Source organism: Oncorhynchus nerka, linkage group LG11 (genome assembly GCF_034236695.1).
Source record: "Oncorhynchus nerka isolate Pitt River linkage group LG11, Oner_Uvic_2.0, whole genome shotgun sequence".
Lineage (NCBI taxonomy): Eukaryota > Metazoa > Chordata > Actinopteri > Salmoniformes > Salmonidae > Oncorhynchus > Oncorhynchus nerka.
Window position 1 is genome coordinate 19,267,417 of NC_088406.1, and position 19,127 is coordinate 19,286,543.

A 19,127-nucleotide genomic window follows, 5' to 3' on the forward strand; every position below is an offset into this window, starting at 1 on the left:
CCCACATAGCCTGGTTCCTCTCTAGGTTTCTTCCTAGGTTTTGGCCTTTCTAGGGAGTTTTTCCTAGCCACCGTGCTTCTACACCTGCATTGCTTGCTGTTTGGGGTTTTAGACTGGGTTTCTGTACAGCACTTTGAGATATCAGCTGATGTACGAAGGGCTATATAAATACATTTGATTGGATTTGATTTGAAACATGGGATGTCAACAGGCCCTGACCACCATTCCATGATGAGACATGGGGATGTCAACAGGCCCTGACCACCATTCCATGATGAGACATGGGGATGTCAACAGGCCCTGACCACCATTCCATGATGAGACATGGGGATGTCAACAGACCCTGACCACCATTCCATGAGGAGACATGGGGATGTCAACAGGCCCTGACCACCATTCCATGATGAGACATGGGGATGTCAACAGACCCTGACCACCATTCCACGATGAGACATGGGATGTCAACAGACCCCGACCACCATTCCACGATGAGACATGGGATGTCAACAGACCCCAACCACCATTTCATGATGAGACATGGGGATGTCAACAGAACCTGACCACCATTCCACAATGAAACATGGGATGTCAACAGGCCCTGACCACCATTCCATGATGAGACATGGGGATGTCAAAAGACCCCTACCACCATTTCATGATGAGACAATGGATGTCAACAGACCCCGACCACCATTTCATGATGAGACATGGGGATGTCAACAGGCCCCGACCACCATTTCATGATGAGACATGGGATGTCAAGAGGCCCCGACCACCATTCCATGATGAGACATGGGGATGTCAACAGACCCTGACCACCATTCCATGATGAGACATGGGGATGTCAACAGACCCTGACCACCATTCCATGATGAGACATGGGGATGTCAACAGACCCTGACCACCATTCCACGATGAGACATAGGATGTCAACAGACCCCAACCACCATTTCATGATGAGACATGGGGATGTCAACAGAACCTGACCACCATTCCACAATGAAACATGGGATGTCAACAGGCCCTGACCACCATTCCACGATGAGACATGGGGATGTCAACAGACCCTGACCACCATTCCATGATGAGACATGGGATGTCAACAGACCTTGACCACCATTCCACAATGAAACATGGGATGTCAACAGGCCCTGACCACCATTCCATGATGAGACATGGGGATGTCAACAGGCCCTGACCACCATTCCACGATGAGACATGGGGATGTCAACAGGCCCTGACCACCATTCCACGATGAAACATGGGATGTCAACAGGCCCTGACCACCATTCCATGAGGAGACATGGGGATGTCAACAGTCCCTGACCACCATTTCATGATGAGACATGGGATGTCAACAGGCCCTGACCACCATTTCATGATGAGACATGGGATGTCAACAGGCCCTGACCACCATTCCACGATGAAACATGGGATGTCAACAGGCCCTGACCACCATTCCATGAGGAGACATGGGGATGTCAACAGGCCCTGACCACCATTCCACAATGAGACATGGGGATGTCAACAGGCCCTGACCACCATTCCATGATGAGACATGGGGATGTCAACAGGCCCTGACCACCATTTCATGATGAGACATGGGATGTCAACAGGCCCTGACCACCATTCCATGATGAGACATGGGGATGTCAACAGGCCCTGACCACCATTCCACGATGAGACATGGGGATGTCAACAGGCCCTGACCACCATTCCATGATGAGACATGGGGATGTCAACAGGCCCTGACCACCATTCCATGATGAGACATGGGGATGTCAACAGGCCCTGACCACCATTCCACAATGAGACATGGGGATGTCAACAGGCCCTGACCACCATTTCATGATGAGACATGGGATGTCAACAGGCCCTGACCACCATTTCATGATGAGACATGGGATGTCAAGAGGCCCCGACCACCATTCCATGATGAGACATGGGATGTCAACAGACCCTGACCACCATTCCATGATGAGACATGGGGATGTCAACAGACCCAGACCACCATTCCATGATGAGACATGGGGATGTCAACAGGCCCCGACCACCATTCCATGATGAGACATGGGGATGTCAACAGACCCCAACCACCATTCCATGATGAGACACGGGGATGTCAACAGACCCCAACCACCATTCCATGATGAGACACGGGGATGTCAACAGACCCAGACCACCATTTCATGATGAGACATAGGGATGTCAACAGGCCCTGACCACCATTCCACGATGAGACATAGGGATGTCAACAGGCCCTTACCACCATTCCATGATGAAACATGGGGATGTCAACAGAAACTGACCACCATTCCACAATGAAACATGGGATGTCAACAGGCCCTGACCACCATTCCATGATGAGACATGGGATGTCAACAGGCCCTGGCCACCATTCCATGATGAGACATGGGGATGTCAACAGGCCCTGACCACCATTCCATGATGAGACATGGGGATGTCAACAGGCCCTAACCACCATTCCATGATGACACAAGGGGATGTCAACAGGCCCTGACCACCATTTCATGATAAGACATGGGATGTCAACAGACCCCGACCACCATTTCATGATAAGACATGGGGATGTCAACAGGCCCCGACCACCATTTCATGATGAGGCATGGGATGTCAACAGGCCCTGACCACCATTTCATGATGAGACATGGGATGTCAAGAGGCCCCGACCACCATTCCACGATAAGACATGGGATGTCAACAGGCCCCGACCACCATTTCATGATGAGACATGGCGATGTCAACAGGCCCTGACCACCATTCCATGATGAGACATGGGGATGTCAACAGGCCCCGACCACCATTCCATGATGAGACATGGGGATGTCAACAGACCCTGACCACCATTTCATGATGAGACATGGGATGTCAACAGGCCCTGACCACCATTTCATGATGAGACATGGGATGTCAACAGGCCCTGACCACCATTCCATGATGAGACATGGGGATGTCAACAGGCCCTGACCACCATTCCACGATGAGACATGGGATGTCAACAGACCCCAACCACCATTTCATGATGAGACATGGGATGTCAACAGGCCCCGACCACCATTTCACGATGAGACATGGGATGTCAACAGTCCCCAACCACCATTTCATGATGAGACATGGGATGTCAACAGGCCCCGACCACCATTCCATGATGAGACATGGGATGTCAACAGACCCTGACCACCATTTCATGATGAGACATGGGATGTCAACAGGCCCGACCACCATTTCATGATGAGACATGGGGATGTCAACAGGCCCTGACCACCATTCCACGATGAAACATGGGATGTCAACAGGCCCTGACCACCATTCCATGATGAGACATGGGGATGTCAACAGGCCCTGACCACCATTCCATGATGACACAAGGGGATGTCAACAGGCCCTGACCACCATTCCATGAGGAGACATGGGATGTCAACAGACCCCGACCACCATTTCATGATGAGACATGGGATGTCAACAGGCCCTGACCACCATTCCACGATGAGACATGGGATGTCAACAGGCCCTGACCACCATTCCACGATGAGACATGGGATGTCAACAGGCCCCGACCACCATTTCATGATGAGACATGGGATGTCAACAGGCCCCGACCACCATTTCACGATGAGACATGGGATGTCAACAGTCCCCAACCACCATTTCATGATGAGACATTGACCACCATTCCATGATGAGACATGGGGATGTCAACAGACCCCGACCACCATTCCATGATGAGACATGGGATGTCAATGACCACCATTCCATGATGAGACATGGGATGTCAACACCCTGACCACCATTTCATGATATGAGACATGGGATGTCAACAGGCCCTGACCACCATTTCATGATGAGACATGGGATGTCAACAGGCCCAGATCACCATTCCATGATGAGACATGGGATGTCAACAGGCCCAGACCACCATTCCATGATGAGACATGGGGATGTCAACAGGCCCCGACCACCATTCCATGATGAGACATGGGGATGTCAACAGACCCTGACCACCATTCCATGATGAGACATGGGATGTCAACAGACCCCAACCACCATTCCATGATGAGACACGGGGATGTGAACAGACCCAGACCACCATTTCATGATGAGACATAAGGATGCCAACAGGCCCTGACCACCATTCCATGATGAGACATAGGGATGTCAACAGGCCCTGACCACCATTCCATGATGAAACATGGGATGTCAACAGGCCCTGGCCACCATTCCATGATGAGACATGGGGATGTCAACAGGCCCTGACCACCATTCCACGATGAGACATGGGGTTGTCAACAGACCCTGACACATTTCATGATGGGCACCATTTCATGATGAGACATGGGATGTCAACAGGCCCTGACCACCATTTCATGATGAGACATGGGATGTCAAGAGGCCCCGACCACCATTCCACGATGAGACACGGGGATGTCAAAAGACCCCGACCACCATTCCACGATGAGACATGGGATGTCAAGAGGCCCCCGACCACCATTCCATGTTGAGACATGGGGATGTCAACAGGCCCTGACCACCATTCCATGATGACACAAGGGGATGTCAACAGGCCCTGACCACCATTTCATGATAAGACATGGGATGTCAACAGACCCCGACGTACATCCATTCTCAAAGTGCTGTACAGAAACCCAGCCTAAAACACCAAACAGCAAACAATGAGGTGAGACCACGGTGGCTAGGAAAAACTCCCTGACCACCATTTCATGATAAGACATGGGATGTCAACAGGCCCGACCACCATTTCATGATGAGACATGGGATGTCAACAGGCCCTGACCACCATTTCATGATGAGACATGTGATGTCAACAGGCCCGACCACCATTTCATGATGAGACATGGGATGTCAACAGGCCCTGACCACCATTTCATGATGAGACATGTGATGTCAAGAGGCCCCGACCACCATTCCACGATAAGACATGGGATGTCAACAGACCCCAACCACCATTTCATGATAAGACATGGGATGTCAACAGGCCCCGACCACCATTTCATGATGAGACATGGGATGTCAAGAGGCCCCGACCACCATTCCACGATGAGACATGGGGATGTCAAAAGACCCCGACCACCATTCCACGATGAGACATGGGATGTCAACAGACCCCAACCACCATTTCATGATGAGACATGGGATGTCAACAGGCCCCGACCACCATTCCATGATGAGACATGGGGATGTCAACAGACCCCAACCACCATTTCATGATTAGACATGGGATGTCAACAGGCCCGACCACCATTTCATGATGAGACATGGGGATGTCAACAGGCCCTGACCACCATTCCACGATGAAACATGGGATGTCAACAGGCCCTGACCACCATTCCATGATGAGACATGGGGATGTCAACAGACCCTGACCACCATTTCATGATGAGACATGGGATGTCAACAGGCCCTGACCACCATTCCATGATGAGACATGGGACAGGCCCTGACCACCATTCCACGATGAGACATGGGATGATGCCCCGACCACCATTTCATGATGAGACATGGGATGTCAACAGGCCCCGACCACCATTTCACGATGAGACATGGGATGTCAACAGACCCCGACCACCATTTCATGATGAGACATGGGATGTCAACAGGCCCCGACCACCATTCCATGATGAGACATGGGGATGTCAACAGACCCCAACCACCATTCCATGATGAGACATGGGATGTCAAGAGGCCCCGACCACCATTCCATGATGAGACATGGGGATGTCAACAGACCCTGACCACCATTCCATGATGAGACATGGGATGTCAACAGACCTTGACCACCATTTCATGATGAGACATGGGATGTCAACAGACCCTGACCACCATTTCATGATGAGACATGGGATGTCAACAGGCCCAGACCACCATTCCATGATGAGACATGGGGATGTCAACAGGCCCCGACCACCATTCCATGATGAGACATGGGGATGTCAACAGACCCCAACCACCATTCCATGATGAGACATGGGATGTCAACAGGCCCCAACCACCATTCCATGATGAGACACGGGGATGTGAACAGACCCAGACCACCATTTCATGATGAGACATGGGGATGCCAACAGGCCCTGACCACCATTCCATGATGAGACATAGGGATGTCAACAGGCCCTGACCACCATTCCATGATGAAACATGGGATGTCAACAGGCCCTGGCCACCATTCCATGATGAGACATGGGGATGTCAACAGGCCCTGACCACCATTCCACGATGAGACATGGGGTTGTCAACAGACCCTGACCACCATTTCATGATGAGACATGGGATGTCAACAGGCCCTGACCACCATTTCATGATGAGACATGGGATGTCAAGAGGCCCCGACCACCATTCCACGATGAGACATGGGGATGTCAAAAGACCCCGACCACCATTCCACGATGAGACATGGGATGTCAACAGGCCCCGACCACCATTCCATGATGAGACATGGGGATGTCAACAGGCCCTGACCACCATTCCATGATGACACAAGGGGATGTCAACAGGCCCTGACCACCATTTCATGATAAGACATGGGATGTCAACAGACCCCGACCAAATCAAATCAAAATCAAATCAAATTTATTTATATAGCCCTTCGTACATCAGCTGATATCTCAAAGTGCTGTACAGAAACCCAGCCTAAAACACCAAACAGCAAACAATGCAGGTGTAAAAGCACGGTGGCTAGGAAAAACTCCCTAGACCACCATTTCATGATAAGACATGGGATGTCAACAGGCCCGACCACCATTTCATGATGAGACATGGGATGTCAACAGGCCCTGACCACCATTTCATGATGAGACATGTGATGTCAACAGGCCCGACCACCATTTCATGATGAGACATGGGATGTCAACAGGCCCTGACCACCATTTCATGATGAGACGTGATGTCAAGAGGCCCCGACCACCATTCCACGATAAGACATGGGATGTCAACAGACCCCAACCACCATTTCATGATAAGACATGGGATGTCAACAGGCCCCGACCACCATTTCATGATGAGACATGGGATGTCAAGAGGCCCCGACCACCATTCCACGATGAGACATGGGGATGTCAAAAGACCCCGACCACCATTCCACGATGAGACATGGGATGTCAACAGACCCCAACCACCATTTCATGATGAGACATGGGATGTCAACAGGCCCCGACCACCATTCCATGATGAGACATGGGGATGTCAACAGACCCCAACCACCATTTCATGATGAGACATGGGGATGTCAACAGGCCCTGACCACCATTCCACGATGAAACATGGGATGTCAACAGGCCCTGACCACCATTCCATGATGAGACATGGGGATGTCAACAGGCCCTGACCACCATTCCATGATGAGACATGGGGATGTCAACAGGCCCTGACCACCATTCCATGATGAGACATGGGATGTCAACAGGCCCCGACCACCATTTCATGATGAGACATGGGATGTCAACAGGCCCTGACCACCATTCCACGATGAGACATGGGATGTCAACAGGCCCTGACCACCATTCCACGATGAGACATGGGATGTCAACAGACCCTGACCACCATTTCATGATGAGACATGGGATGTCAACAGGCCCCGACCACCATTTCACGATGAGACATGGGATGTCAACAGTCCCCAACCACCATTTCATGATGAGACATGGGATGTCAACAGGCCCCGACCACCATTCCATGATGAGACATGGGGATGTCAACAGACCCCAACCACCATTCCATGATGAGACATGGGATGTCAAGAGGCCCCGACCACCATTCCATGATGAGACATGGGGATGTCAACAGACCCTGACCACCATTCCATGATGAGACATGGGATGTCAACAGACCTTGACCACCATTTCATGATGAGACATGGGATGTCAACAGACCCTGACCACCATTTCATGATGAGACATGGGATGTCAACAGGCCCAGACCACCATTCCATGATGAGACATGGGGATGTCAACAGGCCCCGACCACCATTCCATGATGAGACATGGGGATGTCAACAGACCCCAACCACCATTCCATGATGAGACACGGGGATGTCAACAGACCCCAACCACCATTCCATGATGAGACACGGGGATGTGAACAGACCCAGACCACCATTTCATGATGAGACATAAGGATGCCAACAGGCCCTGACCACCATTCCATGATGAGACATAGGGATGTCAACAGGCCCTGACCACCATTCCATGATGAAACATGGGGATGTCAACAGAAACTGACCACCATTCCACAATGAAACATGGGATGTCAACAGGCCCTGACCACCATTCCATGATGAGACATGGGATGTCAACAGGCCCAGACCACCATTCCATGATGAGACATGGGGATGTCAACCGTCCCTGACCACCATTCCACGATGAGACATGGGGATGTCAACAGGCCCTGACCACCATTCCACGAAGAAACATGGGATGTCAACAGGCCCTGGCCACCATTCCATGATGAGACATGGGGATGTCAACAGGCCCTGACCACCATTCCACGATGAGACATGGGGTTGTCAACAGACCCTGACCACCATTTCATGATGAGACATGGGATGTCAACAGGCCCTGACCACCATTTCATGATGAGACATGGGATGTCAAGAGGCCCCGACCACCATTCCACGATGAGACACGGGGATGTCAAAAGACCCCGACCACCATTCCACGATGAGACATGGGATGTCAAGAGGCCCCCGACCACCATTCCATGTTGAGACATGGGGATGTCAACAGGCCCTGACCACCATTCCATGATGACACAATGGGATGTCAACAGGCCCTGACCACCATTTCATGATAAGACATGGGATGTCAACAGACCCCGACCACCATTTCATGATAAGACATGGGATGTCAACAGGCCCCGACCACCATTTCATGATGAGACATGGGATGTCAACAGGCCCTGACCACCATTTCATGATGAGACATGGGATGTCAACAGGCCCGACCACCATTTCATGATGAGACATGGGATGTCAACAGGCCCCAACCACCATTTCATGATAAGACATGGGATGTCAACAGGCCCGACCACCATTTCATGATGAGACATGGGATGTCAACAGGCCCTGACCACCATTCCATGATGAGACATGGGATGTCAACAGGCCCTGACCACCATTCCATGATGAGACATGGGGATGTCAACAGGCCCTGACCACCATTCCATGATGAGACAAGGGGATGTCAACAGGCCCTGACCACCATTCCATGAGGAGACATGGGATGTCAACAGACCCCAACCACCATTTCATGATGAGACATGGGATGTCAACAGGCCCTGACCACCATTCCACGATGAGACATGGGATGTCAACAGGCCCTGACCACCATTCCACGATGAGACATGGGATGTCAACAGGCCCTGACCACCATTTCATGATGAGACATGGGATGTCAACAGGCCCTGACCACCATTCCAGGCCAGGCCCTGACCACCATTTCATGATGAGACATGGGATGTCAACAGGCCCTGACCACCATTCCATGATGAGACATGGGGATGTCAACAGCCCCAACCACCATTCCATGATGAGACATGGGATGTCAACAGGCCCCGACCACCATTCCATGATGAGACATGGGGATGTCAACAGACCCCTGACCACCATTCCATGATGAGACATGGGATGTCAACAGAGACCACATTTCATGATGGGATGTCAACAGGCCCTGACCACCATTTCATGATGAGACATGGGATGTCAACAGGCCCTGACCACCATTCCATGATGAGACATGGGGATGTCAACAGGCCCCTGACCACCATTCCATGATGAGACATGGGATGTCAACAGGCCCTGACCACCATTCCATGATGAGACATGGGATGTCAACAGGCCCCTGACCACCATTTCATGATGAGACATGGGATGTCAACAGGCCCTGACCACCATTTCATGATGAGACATGGGATGTCAACAGGCCCTGACCATTCCATGATGAGACATGGGATGTCAACAGATGACCACCATTTCATGATGAGACATGGGATGTCAACAGGCCCTGACCACCATTTCATGATGAGACATGGGGATGTCAACAGGCCCTGACCACCATTCCATGATGAGACATGGGGATGTCAACAGACCCCGACCACCATTCCATGATGAGACATGGGATGTCAACAGGCCCTGACCACCATTCCATGATGAGACATGGGATGTCAACAGGCCCTGACCACCATTTCATGATGAGACATGGGATGGACCACCATTTCATGATGAGACATGTCAACAGGCCCTGACCACCATTCCATGATGAGACATGGGATGTCACAGGCCCTGACCACCATTCCATGATGAGACATGGGATGATGAGACATGGGGATGTCAAAGGCCCTGACCACCATTCCATGATGAGACATGGGATGTCAACAGGCCCTGACCACCATTCCATGATGAGACATGGGATGTCAACAGACCCTGACCACCATTTCATGATGAGACATGGGATGTCAACAGGCCCCTGACCACCATTTCATGATGAGACATGGGATGTCAACAGGCCCTGACCACCATTCCATGATGAGACATGGGGATGTCAACAGGCCCTGACCACCATTCCATTGAGACATGGGATGTCAACAGACCCCAACCACCATTTCATGATGAGACATGGGATGTCAACAGGCCCCTGACCACCATTCCATGATGAGACATGGGGATGTCAACAGGCCCTGACCACCATTCATGATGAGACATGGGGATGTGAGACCACCATTCCATGATGAGGGGATGTCAACAGGCCCTGACCACCATTCCATGATGAGACATGGGATGTCAACAGACCCTGACCACCATTCCATGATGAGACATGGGGATGTCAACATGACCACCATTTCATGATGAGACATGGGATGTCAACAGGCCCTGACCACCATTCCATGATGAGACATGGGGATGTCAACAGGCCCTGACCACCATTCCATGATGAGACATGGGATGTCAACAGGCCCTGACCACCATTCCATGATGAGACATGGGATGTCAACAGGCCCTGACCACCATTTCATGATGAGACATGGGATGTCAACAGGCCCTGACCACCATTCCATGATGAGACATGGGGATGTCAACAGACCCCTGACCACCATTCATGATGAGACATGGGGATGCCCTGACCACCATTCATGATGAAGACATGGGATGTCAACAGGCCCTGACCACCATTCCATGATGAGACATGGGGATGTCAACAGGCCCTGACCACCATTCCATGATGAGGCATAGGGATGTCAACAGGCCCTGACCACCATTCCACGATGAAACATGGGATGTCAACAGGCCCTGACCACCATTCCATGATGAGACATGGGATGTCAACAGACCCCAACCACCATTTCATGATAAGACATGGGATGTCAACAGGCCCCGACCACCATTTCATGATGAGACATGGGATGTCAACAGGCCCTGACCACCATTCCATGATGAGACATGGGATGTCAACAGACCCCAACCACCATTTCATGATGAGACATGGGATGTCAACAGGCCCCGACCACCATTTCATGATGAGACATGGGGATGTCAACAGGCCCCGACCACCATTCCATGATGAGACATGGGATGTCAACAGGCCCCGACCACCATTTCATGATGAGACATGGGGATGTCAACAGGCCCTGACCACCATTCCATGATGAGACATGGGATGTCAACAGGCCCTGACCACCATTCCATGATGAGACATGGGATGTCAACAGGCCCTGACCACCATTTCATGATGAGACATGGGATGTCAACAGGCCCTGACCACCATTTCATGATGAGACATGGGGATGTCAACAGGCCCTGACCACCATTCCATGATGAGACATGGGATGTCAACAGGCCCTGACCACCATTCCATGATGAGACATGGGGATGTCCATGATGAGACATGGGATGCCCTGACCACCATTTCATGATAAGACATGGGATGTCAACAGGCCCTGACCACCATTCCATGATGAGACATGGGATGTCAACAGGCCCTGACCACCATTTCATGATGAGACATGGGATGTCAACAGGCCCCGACCACCATTTCATGATGAGACATGGGATGTCAACAGGCCCTGACCACCATTCCATGATGAGACATGGGATGTCACCATTGACCACCATTCCACGATGAAACATGGGATGTCAACAGGCCCTGACCACCATTCCATGATGAGAAATGGGATGTCAACAGGCCCCGACCACCATTTCATGATGAGACATGGCGATGTCAACAGGCCCTGACCACCATTCCACGATGAAACATGGGATGTCAACAGGCCCTGACCACCATTCCATGATGAGAAATGGGATGTCAAGAGGCCCCGACCACCATTCCATGATGAGACATGGGGATATCAAAAGACCCCAACCACCATTCCACGATGAGACATGGGATGTCAAAAGGCCCCAACCACCATTCCATGATGAGACACGGGGATGTCAACAGACCCAGACCACCATTTCATGATGAGACTTGGGGATGTCAACAGGCCCCGACCACCATTTCATGATGAGACATGGCGATGTCAACAGGCCCTGACCACCATTCCACGATGAAACATGGGATGTCAACAGGCCCTGACCACCATTTCATGATGAGACATGGGAATGTCAACAGGCCCTGACCACCATTCCACGATGAAACATGGGATGTCAACAGGCCCTGACCACCATTCCATGATGAGAAATGGGATGTCAAGAGGCCCCGACCACCATTCCATGATGAGACATGGGGATATCAAAAGACCCCAACCACCATTCCACGATGAGACATGGGATGTCAACAGACCCAGACCACCATTTCACGATGAGACATAGGGATGTCAACAGGCCCTGACCACCATTCCATGATGAAACATGGGGATGTCAACAGAAACTGACCACCATTCCACAATGAAACATGGGATGTCAAAAGGCCCCAACCACCATTCCATGATGAGACACGGGGATGTCAACAGACCCAGACCACCATTTCATGATGAGACTTGGGGATGTCAACAGGCCCTGACCACCATTCCATGATGAGACATGGGATGTCAACAGGCCCAGACCACCATTCCATGATGAGACATGGGGATGTCAACCGTCCCTGACCACGATTCCACGATGAGACATGGGGATGTCAACAGGCCCTGACCACCATTCCATGAGGAGACATGGGATATCAACAGACCCCAACCACCATTTCATGATGAGACATGGGGATGTCAACAGGCCCTGACCACCATTCCATGAGGAGACATGGGATATCAACAGACCCCAACCACCATTTCATGATAAGACATGGGATGTCAACAGGACGCGACCACCATTTCATGAGACATGGGATGTCAACAGGCCCTGACCACCATTCCATGAGGAGACATGGGATGTCAACAGGCCCTGACCACCATTTCATGAGACATGGGATGTCAACAGGCCCTGACCACCATTCCATGAGGAGACATGGGATGTCAACAGGCCCTGACCACCATTCCATGATGAGACATGGGGATGTCAACAGGCCCTGACCACCATTCCATGAGGAGACATGGGATATCAACAGACCCCAACCACCATTTCATGATAAGACATGGGATGTGACCACCATTTCATGATGAGACATGGGATGTCAACAGGCCCTGACCACCATTCCATGATGAGACATGGGGATGTCAACAGGCCCTGACCACCATTCCATGATGAGACATGGGATGTCAACATGACCACCATTCCATGATGAGACATGGGATGTCAACAGGCCCTGACCACCATTCATGATGAGACATGGGATGTCAACAGGCCCTGACCACCATTCCATGATGAGACATGGGATGTCAACAGGCCCTGACCACCATTCCATGATGAGACATGGGGATGTCAACAGGACCACCATTCCACGATGAGACATGGGATGTCAACAGACCCAGACCACCATTTCATGATGAGACATAGGGATGTCAACAGGCCCTGACCACCATTCCATGATGAAACATGGGGATGTCAACAGGCCCTGACCACCATTCCACAATGAAACATGGGATGTCAACAGGCCCTGACCACCATTCCACGATGAAACATGGGATGTCAACAGGCCCTGGCCACCATTCCATGATGAGACATGGGGATGTCAACAGGCCCTGACCACCATTCCATGATGAGACATGGGGATGTCAACAGGCCCTGACCACCATTCCATGATGAGACATGGGGATGTCAACAGGCCCTGACCACCATTCCATGATGAGACATGGGATGTCAACAGACCCTGACCACCATTTCACGATGAGACATGGGATGTCAACAGACCCTGACCACCATTTCATGATGAGACATGGGATGAGGCCCTGACCACCATTCCATGATGAGACATGGGGATGTCAAAAGACCCCGACCACCATTCCACGATGAGACATGGGATGTCAAGAGGCCCCGACCACCATTCCATGATGAGACATGGCGATGTCAACAGGCCCTGACCACCATTCCATGATAAGACATGGGATGTCAACAGACCCCGACCACCATTTCATGATAAGACATGGGATGTCAACAGGCCCCGACCACCATTTCATGATGAGACATGGGATGTCAACAGGCCCTGACCACCATTTCATGATGAGACATTGGATGAGACCACCATTCCACGATGAGACATGGGGATGTCAACAGACCCCGACCACCATTCCACGATGAGACATGGGATGTCAACAGACCCCAACCACCATTTCATGATAAGACATGGGATGTCAACAGGCCCCGACCACCATTTCATGATGAGACATGGGGATGTCAACAGGCCCCGACCACCATTTCATGATGAGACATGGGGATGTCAACAGGCCCTGACCACCATTCATGATGAGACATGGGGATGTCAACAGGCCCTGACCACCATTCCATGATGAGACATGGGGATGTCAACAGGCCCTGACCACCATTCCATGATGAGACATGGGGATGTCAACAGGCCCTGACCACCATTCCATGATGAGACATCAACAGGGATGGATGTCAACAGGCCCTGACCACCATTCAACAGGCCCCGACCACCATTTCATGATGAGACATGGGGATGTCAACAGGCCCCGACCACCATTTCATGATGAGACATGGGATGTCAACAGGCCCCGACCACCATTTCATGATGAGACATGGGGATGTCAACAGGCCCCGACCACCATTTCATGATGAGACATGGGGATGTCAACAGGCCCTGACCACCATTCCATGATGAGACATGGGATGTCAACAGACCCTGACCACCATTCCATGATAAGACATGGGATGTCAACAGGCCCTGACCACCATTCCATGATGAGACATGGGGATGTCAACAGGCCCTGACCACCATTCCATGATGACACAAGGGGATGTCGACAGGCCCTGACCACCATTCCATGAGGAGACATGGGATGTCAACAGACCCCAACCACCATTTCATGATAAGACATGGGATGTCAACAGACCCCAACCACCATTTCATGATAAGACATGGGATGTCAACAGGCCCTGACCCCACCACCATTCCATGATGAGACATGGGATGTCAACAGGCCCTGACCACCATTCCATGATGAGACATGGGATTCCAGGCCCTGACCACCATTCCACGATGAGACATGGGATGTCAACAGGCCCTGACCACCATTCCATGATGAGACATGGGGATGTCAACAGGCCCTGACCACCATTCCATGAGGAGACATGGGATGTCAACAGGCCCTGACCACCATTTCATGATGAGACATGGGATGTCAAGAGGCCCAGACCACCATTCCACGATGAGACATGGGGATGTCAACAGACCCTGACCACCATTCCATGATGAGACATGGGATGTCAACAGACCCTGACCACCATTTCATGATGAGACATGGGATGTCAGACCACCATTCCATGATGAGACAGGCCCTGACCACCATTCCATGATCAGACATGAGGATGTCAACAGGCCCCGACCACCATTCCACGATGAGACATGGGATGTCAACAGGCCCCGACCACCATTTCATGATGAGACATGGGGATGTCAACAGGCCCCGACCACCATTCCACGATAAGACATGGGGATGTCAACAGACCCTGACCACCATTTCATGATGAGACATGGGGATGTCAACAGGCCCTGACCACCATTCCATGATGAGACATGGGATGTCAACAGACCCTGACCACCATTTCATGATGAGACATGGGATGTCAACAGGCCCTGACCACCATTCCATGATGAGACATGGGGATGTCAACAGGCCCTGACCACCATTCCATGATGAGACATGGGGATGTCAACAGGCCCTGACCACCATTCCATGATGAGACATGGGATGTCAACAGACCCCAACCACCATTTCATGATAAGACATGGGATGTCAACAGGCCCCGACCACCATTTCATGATGAGACATGGGATGTCAACAGGCCCTGACCACCATTCCATGATGAGACATGGGATGTCAACAGGCCCTGACCACCATTCCATGATGAGACATGGGATGTCAACAGGGACCACCATTTCATGATGAGACATGGGATGTCAACAGGCCCTGACCACCATTCCATGATGAGACATGGGGATGGATGACCACCATTCCATGATGAGACATGGGGATGTCAACAGGCCCTGACCACCATTCCATGATGAGACATGGGATGTCAACAGGCCCTGACCACCATTCCATGATGAGACATGGGATGTCAACAGGCCCTGACCACCATTCCATGATGAGACATGGGATGTCAACAGGCCCTGACCACCATTTCATGATGAGACATGGGATGTCAACAGGCCCTGACCACCATTCCACGATGAGACATGGGGATGTCAAAGGACCACCATTCCATGATGAGACATGAGGATGTCAACAGGCCCCTGACCACCATTCCACGATGAGACATGGGATGTCAACATGACCACCATTTCATGATGAGACATGGGATGTCAACAGGCCCTGACCACCATTCCATGATGAGACATGGGATGTCAACAGGCCCTGACCACCATTTCATGATGAGACATGGGGATGTCAACAGGCCCTGACCACCATTCCATGATGAGACATGGGATGTCAACAGGCCCTGACCACCATTCCATGATGAGACATGGGGATGTCAACAGGCCCTGACCACCATTCCACGATGAAACATGGGATGTCAACAGGCCCTGACCACCATTCCATGATGAGACATGGGGATGTCAACAGGCCCTGACCACCATTCAATGAGGAGACATGGGATGTCAACAGACCCCAACCACCATTTCATGATAAGACATGGGATGTCAACAGGCCGCGACCACCATTTCATGATGAGACATGGGATGTCAACAGGCCCTGACCACCATTCCATGAGGAGACATGGGATGTCAACAGACCCCAACCACCATTCCACGATGAGACATGATGAGACATGATGAGACATGGGGATGTCAACAGGCCCCGACCACCATTCCACGATAAGACATGGGGATGTCAAAAGATCCCGACCACCATTTCATGATGAGACATGGGGATGTCAACAGGCCCTGACCACCATTCCACGATGAGACATGGGATGTCAACAGGCCCTGACCACCATTCCACGATGAGACATGGGATGTCAACAGACCCTGACCACCATTTCATGATGAGACATGGGATGTCAACAGGCCCTGACCACCATTTCATGATGAGACATGGGGATGTCAACAGGCCCTGACCACCATTCCATGATGAGACATGGGATGTCAACAGACCCCTGACCACCATTCCATGATGAGACATGGGATGTCAACAGGCCCAACCACCATTTCATGATGAGACATGGGATGTCAACAGGCCCTGACCACCATTTCATGATGAGACATGGGATGTCAACAGGCCCTGACCACCATTCCATGATGAGACATGGGATGTCAACATGACCACCATTCCACATGATGAGACATGGGATGTCAACAGGCCCTGACCACCATTCCACGATGAAACATGGGATGTCAACAGGCCCTGACCACCATTCCATGATGAGAAATGGGATGTCAACAGGCCCCGACCACCATTTCATGATGAGACATGGGGATGTCAACAGGCCCTGACCACCATTCCACGATGAAACATGGGATGTCAACAGGCCCTGACCACCATTCCATGATGAGAAATGGGATGTCAAGAGGCCCCGACCACCATTCCATGATGAGACATGGGGATATCAAAAGACCCCAACCACCATTCCACGATGAGACATGGGATGTCAAAAGGCCCCAACCACCATTCCATGATGAGACACGGGGATGGATGACCACCATTTCATGATGAGACATGGGGATGTCAACAGGCCCTGACCACCATTTCATGAGACATGGGATGTCAACAGGCCCTGACCACCATTCCATGATGAAACATGGGATGTCAACAGGCCCTGACCACCATTCCACGATGAAACATGGGATGTCAACAGGCCCTGACCACCATTCCATGATGAGACATGGGATGTCAACAGGCCCTGACCACCATTCCATGATGAGACATGGGATGTCAAGAGGCCCCGACCACCATTCCATGATGAGACATGGGGATATCAAAAGACCCCAACCACCATTCCACGATGAGACATGGGATGTCAACAGACCCAGACCACCATTTCATGATGAGACATAGGGATGTCAACAGGCCCTGACCACCATTCCATGATGAAACATGGGGATGTCAACAGCCCTGACCACCATTTCCGATGATGAGACATGGGGATGTCAACAGACCCAGACCACCATTTCATGATGAGACATGGGATGTCAACAGGCCCTGACCACCATTCCATGATGAGACATGGGATGTCAACAGGCCCAGACCACCATTCCATGATGAGACATGGGGATGTCAACAGGCCCTGACCACCATTCCATGATGAGACATGGGGATGTCAACAGGCCCCGACCACCATTCCACGATGAGACATGGGATGTCAACAGACCCTGACCACCATTCCATGATGAGACATGGGGATGTCAACAGGCCCTGACCACCATTCCATGAGGAGACATGGGATCAACAGACCCCAACCACCACATGATAAGACATGGGATGTCAACAGGCCCTGACCACCATTTCATGATGAGACATGGGATGTCAACAGGCCCTGACCACCATTCCATGATGAG